This window comes from Berghia stephanieae, chromosome 4, assembly GCF_034508935.2.
Source record: "Berghia stephanieae isolate SIO BIC M18660-M18661 chromosome 4, UCSD_Bste_1.3, whole genome shotgun sequence".
Lineage (NCBI taxonomy): Eukaryota > Metazoa > Mollusca > Gastropoda > Nudibranchia > Aeolidiidae > Berghia > Berghia stephanieae.
In genome coordinates, this window is record NC_088363.1 from 75,944,975 (window position 1) to 75,952,474 (window position 7,500).

A 7,500-nucleotide genomic window follows, 5' to 3' on the forward strand; every position below is an offset into this window, starting at 1 on the left:
TATCTATTTTCTATTTCACCCATCCTTTCCCAACCGACCACCTCGGACCTATCATCTGAAAACTTACTAACTGTTCCTATGCACTATTCCCCTCTTTATATTTTTCCCTTTTCTTACTTAGTATGAGATTACATTGGCTACAAAACAATCTACCTAAAAAACTTTCAATTTTCAACCCTGTCACCTGATACCAATGGCAAAGACCTTTTTCCCGATACTTATGCTCATTATGGTCTGTCTTCAGCTTTCTTGGTCTTAATCGTTATAGCGTTAATGTCCGATGGCCCTGCTCATAAAATTTAAAAACCAAACTTCTGAGTTTGTTGGGTATGTTTTATATCTTTGCTTTTTGTTTAAGATTTCCCCATTTTCCCCGATCCATTTACTCACTTGGTAAATATTATGTTTTTTTGATCTTTCGATTATCATTAATTACAAATTTTGGGGACCCCCGGGGGGTTTTTTTTTTTTTTTTTTTTTTTTTGACTGGGACTTACTTGAGGGTGGCCAATCTTCTTTTCTATTCCTTTTATATCATGCAGGGCCTATCGCCACTCGACTTTACTTGAGGGCTGGTGCCAATCTTCATTTTCTATTCCATTATATAACATGCTTTGGCCCGTACCCCACTCGACTTACGTTGAGGGCTGATGCCAATCTTATTTTTTATTCCATTATATAACTGCTTTGGGCCCCGTACGCCACTCGACTTACGTTGGGGGCGGTGCCAACTTCTTTTTCATTCCATTAATAACAGCATTGGCCGTACGCCCTGCTTACTTGAGGGCTGGTCCCAAATCTTCATTTTTTTTTCCATTATATAACATGTTTGGGCCGTATCGCCACTCGATTTACGTTGGGCGAGTCCCAAATCTTCATTTTCTTTTTCCAAATATAACATGCATTGGCTTCCCCCCCACTACTTTGGGGGCAATCCAATTAAATAAATATTGTAGAAATTTTTAAATAGTGTGTTTATTTCTTTTCTTTATTTACAGTGTGCCCCTTATTTGCCAAACCCGCCCCTACATTGCGCGAAAAAAAAAAATCCATTCTCTTTCGCAAAATAAATCTTTTTTTGTTTTTTATCACTCCCTCTCATTCTCCCAAGCCCCAAGAAGCCTGCCACGCTGCCTGCCCCAAAAAGCGGCACTGGGAACTACCAAAAATCCATTCTCAACAACAAAACACCCCTATTATCAAGAAATATTCCCAACCAAACCTCTAGACAACCCATCATCCTCCCTATCAAATCTCCCCTATTTACTCCATCGACATTTACACCTTCCCATTAAAAACTACCGTAATTGAAAAAAACTACAAAGGGCTTCATTAGTATTCCCCCCCTGAAACCCCAAAAAAAAAAATTAACAAGATTTTAAAATTGGCGCCCGCGTATGGAAGGCCCGACACTTGAAAATAAGGCCCGTTTTGATGTCAATAGAGAAGCGATGTTGGTTTGCATAGCAACCAAGAGGGACCCATGACAACCTAGAAACTGATGACAACCACGCGAGAAAAAAAAAAAGGTGAATGATCTGATGTGGGGTGTTAATTTTTTTTTCTCAAAACATGAAAATATTATTTTGAAACATTTTACATCGGGCCTGATAATTTTTTTTTATATTTCCTTTCATTTTTTGTTGTGTTTTTTAACTTTCATTGTATTTTTTTTTTTTCCCTTTTGGGTTTTTTGCGCTCCCCGGGTCGATCAACCGAGTGGGAGACATATTTGGGTAAATTAAATTTTATTTATATTTTTTTTCCCAACCCCCCCCACCCCCCCCCCAAACCCCCCCTCATCCCCTCCCCCTCCCACTAAATTTTACCTCGTTTGTTTTCTTTTATTATTATGAAAATTTTTTAAATTTTTATTTTTTTTTCTCTTCGTTTCATGTTTTCACTAGCTCATTTTATAACATCCTTTATTTGTTCTTGACACTTTGTCCTGCACGCAAATTTTTTTAGTGATTTTGTTTATGTTTATTTTGACTTGTACCTTTCGGTTGGGGCAGTACTGAAAATTATAACATTTTTTGCGTGTGTCAAGCACTTACTCCAGCATAGTGCTCGAACACTTTTCTTTTTTTTATGTTATATCAGTAGAACGTAACCCCCAAATAAAGGGAAAAAATAATACTTTCCTCTTTCCCCCTTTTGGGAAACTTGTTAATGTTAGGTCTACTTTTTTGGTTGATTGCGCACACTAAGACTCGCTGACGGGTTAGGTGTCAGACATTCAACAACTCCTCTTTTTGCTTTTATCAATACTCAAGTATTGGGTTTCCAAGTAAAAAGAAACAAGCCCTTTTGTTCCCCTTTTTCCTGCCTGCTTCAATTTTTAGACAGGACTTTGTGGCTTGTTTTTCTTTTGTTAGAGACGAAATGGACTTTTTTAAAAAAGCTTTCTTGTTTGGGGCTTAGTTGGAATTCCGCATTCCATTTCTCCCCTTTTGGCTGTTCATTTTTAATTTTATTTTATTGATAATTCACCTTCACGCCCCTCATCCACCTCCTACCTCCCTCCCCCCCCTCTTCCCCCTCACTTACTCATCACTATTTTTAATCACTTTTGCATCTTACAACTCCACCGCCCCCCCCCCCTTCTCTCCCCTCTGTCTCACTACCCCCCCCCCCCCCCTCTCTAAACACTCCTCCCTCTCTCTCTCTCTCCTCTCTCTCTCTCTCTCTCTCTCTCCCCCTCCTCTCCCCTCTCCTCTCCTCTTCTATCTAACTTTCCCCCTAACGTCTATCTATCTCCCCAAAGCTCTAGTAATAAAGGGTGAGTCGATTTTAGAAATTTATCGACGGGATCGCTGGGTCTGGCGAATGAGCAAAGAAAGAATTGCCAATGCAGGCAGGAAACAAAGAAAAAAAGGGGCAACCCCGTCAATGTCTCAGCCCTTTAAACTGACGCTCCAGAAAGTTTCCCCCTTTTCCCCGGGGGTTACGGCTTCCCCCTTTTCAAAGGGTTTCCTTTTTTTCAATTTTAAAATGGGGGTTAAAAACCTCCGTTTCTCTCATATGTTTTTCGGGAAAGCATCCTTGTGGGGGCCATGAACGCTCTCAAAAAAGGGTACCCCCCACCCATTTCCCTTTAGATGGGGAGGGAAATGACCTGCGACGCGATCAATTTAAAGTCTTGATCGACTTTAAGGAAAAAATTTTGCCTTCCCCTTTTTAACTCTTTTCAAAAGATTGCCATCCGTCCCCCAGGTAAGAAAAAAGCAGTCCAAAAGCTTGGGGGTTAGGGTTCAGGCCCCTTTGGGGCACAGGTGGGCAGGGAAATTTCCACCCCCCTCTTACTGCTGAAGTGGAGCGGCCTGTTGAGGCCCCGAAATTTTTTTACGGAATGTTTAAAAGGGGCCCCTGAAAAATGCCCTCAAATTCAAATACGACGCTGGGTCCCTTTTTTTTAAGAGCCCTTGTAGCAGCTCGGTCGAGGAGGTTTAAAGCAAAAAACAAATGTGGCAGTTTTGTTTACCCCCGGACCGGTTTGCGACACCAGAGAAAACTGAAATTGCTGGGCTAAGAAAAGGTTGAAAAATTTTGCTGACCCCCCGAAATCTGCGTGCTCCATCTTTTCGGTCCAAAACCCCAAATTTTCCCCATCAGCGACAAGGGGTCAGATGTCGGTGTTTTTAGATGTGGTGAGGAAGGACACCCCCAAACGCGACTCCCTTTTTAAAACGCACAACCCAAAAACCAAAAGGGGGGTATTAGGCTTTTCCAATGCCCAAGGCCTTTAAACAGAGATTAAATTGGGAGAACCCAAAATGAAACTCTTCTTTCACTCAATGGCTTCGAAGCAATGGCTCTGTTTGTACAGGTTCCATGGAAACTTTTGGTCTCGGAAAGGTTTTTTTTGAACCCGAGGGATAAAAACGACCCATTACATTCTGTTCTAAAATGTTTTTTGGGTTGGGGGCTCCAAAAATCAAGTACCGTGGAGTCTGTGAAAAGTGGGCTTGACAGTGGGATTTCTGTGCTAAAACCCTTTTCCTTCCCTCTTTTTTGTTGTGGGGGGATCTCGAAAAATTCACGTTTTCCCTTACTTGTCGGGATGAATGTCCTTAGAGAGTTTTGTCCCGGCTCGGAATATTCCATCAATTCCCCTGGGTGGCATATGGCTTTGAATGCCATACAAAAAAACCCTTTGAATGTTTACCATGCAGATGGACCCATAGCTTCGTTCATACCATATCCGGCGACGTTACAACCTGGTGAAATTAAAAGCTTGGGGGCCGGTGACCGAGCCCCTTCCCTTATACGTACGCGACGTAAAATATGAGGGAAAAAATACATGTATCCCCCGGGGGGTAATTTTAGGTGTCACCACCCTTCACGAGGGTTTCGGCCAGTGGGTGGGGCACAAAAAATTCTGTCCTTGTCAGGGAAATTCCCCCATGCAAGCCCCGTAACGATTCCAACCTCAAAACAATATTTTTTTCAAACAAGTGGCAAGGGACCCCAACCCCACAGAATTTTGTCCCAACAATTTAAAACTCAAAAATTTTGACCCCCTGGAAATTATGCCAATAGCCCTGTCGGGTGAGTTTGGGTAACGTCAAAGGTCACAGGGAGCACGTGTTTTTTAAAAAAATATAGGCACGTCCCATCACAGCACCACCTTGATTCTTTTGGGCATACAGACATAATTAAAAAACCGAATCAAACACCCAGACACACTCCTTTTTAAAAAAAGACACCGACGCATTCCCCCCCAATGGTCGAAGAGGTCGGAAAAAAATTTTGGAAATTTCTGACCCTTTCCCTTATTCGTCCTTTCAAAAATTCCCCTTTAGTTTTAATTTGTTTTCTTGTTGAAAGAAGGATGGGTCGTTTTCGCCTTTTTATCGACTATCGCAAACTAAATGCACGGGCAGTAAGGATGCCTACGCCAACCCCCGATTTGAAGAAACTCTTTACGCCTCCCCCGGCTCAAAGTATTTCCCGTTTCCCCAAAATTTTAAAAACCGGGTTTCGGCAAATCGAAAAGCAGGAAGAAGACATTCAAAAAAAAGCTTTTACTGTAGGAATTTAGGGTTTTTTTAATGTCCAGGTTTTCCCTTTGGTGTCACAAACGGAGTTTCCCCCTTTTTTAGCGATGATGGAAAAAATGCATGGGGGATGCATACCACCGCCTGTCTATTGTATCTAGACGACATTAAACCCTCCCTTTAGCCCGGAAATTTCAAAGAAAATCCGATAAGTTGGGTCTTTTTCTTTAAACAAACTAGATGCAGCCGGGGGTTTAAATGAAACCCTCAAAAGTAACTTACTGCAGAAGGAAATTAAAGTAATTTTGGGCACGTGGGATCCGAATCAGGAGAGGCTGTGACCCTGAAAAGGTTCTTGTGTAGAAAACTGGCCCTCCCCCGGGGGAAAAATCTAAAAAAACTTCACAGGGTTTTTTGATTTTTGGGTTTTTTTCGCCGCTTTAAAACCCAAGTTTTTTAGCTGAACCAGACCTTTGCAAAATCCCTAAGGACGCTTCGAGAAGAAAAGGCCTTTGAAGCTCGCTTGGGGAAAAGAAGCACCCAAATTTGCCTTTTGATAAAATGAAGGGAAACTATTCCGTGCACCTAAATTTTGGGTAAAAGCAGATTTAAATCCCAAAACTTTTTCCTTCCCCACTTTACGCCCATGTGATTCTCTTGGCGCGGTAAATTAAAACCAGGGGCAAGATAGAGTCAAGCGTGAACGCTTTCGCAGCAGAATTTTACCCAAAAACAGAGAAAAAAATTTCCCCCTTTAAAAGCTTGAATTTCTAGCCCTCAATGGGCGGTGACCAAAAGTTTTAACTATAACGATTAATGAACCAAGAAAGCTTGACAGCCAGCAGACCGATAACTGAGCATACAGTCTAGTCAGACAAATAGGTTCTTCATGTATAGTGTATTCAGGTGACAAGGGCGCATAAACCAAGAATCGTTGAATAGAATATTAGGTAGATTGTATGTGCCAACTGTATCTATACTAGTAATTGGAAAGGTAAATATCTAAAAGATGGGATACATATGAGCATAGGCAGTCGATATTATACAGTATAAGATAGATAGGTCGTAGGTTGGTCGGTGTCAAGATGGATGGATAGTAATAGTAGATAGATCAGTAGATAGATAGTTAGATAGATGATAGATAGATGATAGCATAGATAGATAGATACAGAGTGATTAGATGGATAGATGGAAGGGATGTGACAGTGACAGGATAACTACATCAACAACATTAGAATAGGCCGATATTATTTACAAATCACCAATAATAAAGATCGTGGTAAGTTTGTAATCGTGATAAACAGATTATTACTAGCACTCATGTAATCAATTAATTAGACTAAGTATTTTCCTCATGACAGATACAAGTTATACAGGCACGTATTCGATTTACTGTCATTACACAAAGGCATTAACAATCCATGGAAATGATATGAAAAAAATAAGAAATCACGATGTCAATAATTAAAACAATAAATGCAACAGCAATAATAATAATAATAATAATAATAATAATAATAATAATAATAATAATAATAATAATATAATAATAATAATAATAATAATAATAATAATAATAATAATAATAATAATAATAATAATAATAATAATAATAATAATAATAATAATAATAATAATAATAAAATAATAATAATAATAAGAGTAATGCTTATGACAATGTTAATAATAAAAGTTCAACATACCTGTCAAATAAAGAATAGAAATAACACACTATTAAATCTTACTATCTAATAGTTTTATTTCAATTAGGATTGCCCTCAACGTGAGTCGGGAGGCGAATGACGTTGAAGCGAGGTGCGCCACTAGTTTTATCCTTTCTCCCCACGCAACCAAAATGTGCGTGGTATGTGCGACGGCGCGCAGCATACCGCAAGACGAATAGAAAGAGACCATAACAGATAGTGCTATTAAAAAAATACAAGAAGTATGAAACCATCATACTACATTAAGTAAAAGGATCTTGTCACATTCAATCAAGCTGTCATTTGAGAAAAATTACTTCATTATAAATTGAAGTTCAGATAGCATGTTTGAAGCCGTATTAGGAAAATTCATGTATCTGTGTATAAGCCAAGTTTCATCAAAATCACAGTGGCAACGAGTGTCTAATATTTGCCACCAGATACACTCGTAAAATTTGAGTGTAGGCCTATTTAGCAAATTCATATATTAGGAATGGTTTATACTACATCATAAAGTAGCGCATGCCCGTCATCATCCTGCATCTTTTTTATATATAATATATAAATATTAAAAAATGAATTGAGCTTTCATAAGCCGCAATATCCACCAAACATGCTCAAAGCACATTACAAAGGATCCATGACTAGCAGCAACACGTAACAAGTAGAACGTTAGGCGATGTTTTTTCTTCTGACAGACAACGCTCTTAGCGGATAGGAAATCATACACATGAGTACAGTGAGAGAATGTGAGTCCTTGGCGAGGCTCGACCCCAGGACCTTCCAATCCGGAAGTG

At 39.7% G+C, this 7,500-nt stretch overlaps 1 long non-coding RNA gene across 1 annotated transcript in view; it reads right to left on the reverse strand.

Moving 5' to 3' along the window:
- LOC144971256 (uncharacterized) overlaps positions 1–7,500 on the reverse strand; it is a 13,359-nt gene that overhangs the window by 3,835 nt on the left and 2,024 nt on the right. The gene's annotated exons all lie outside the window — the stretch shown is intronic.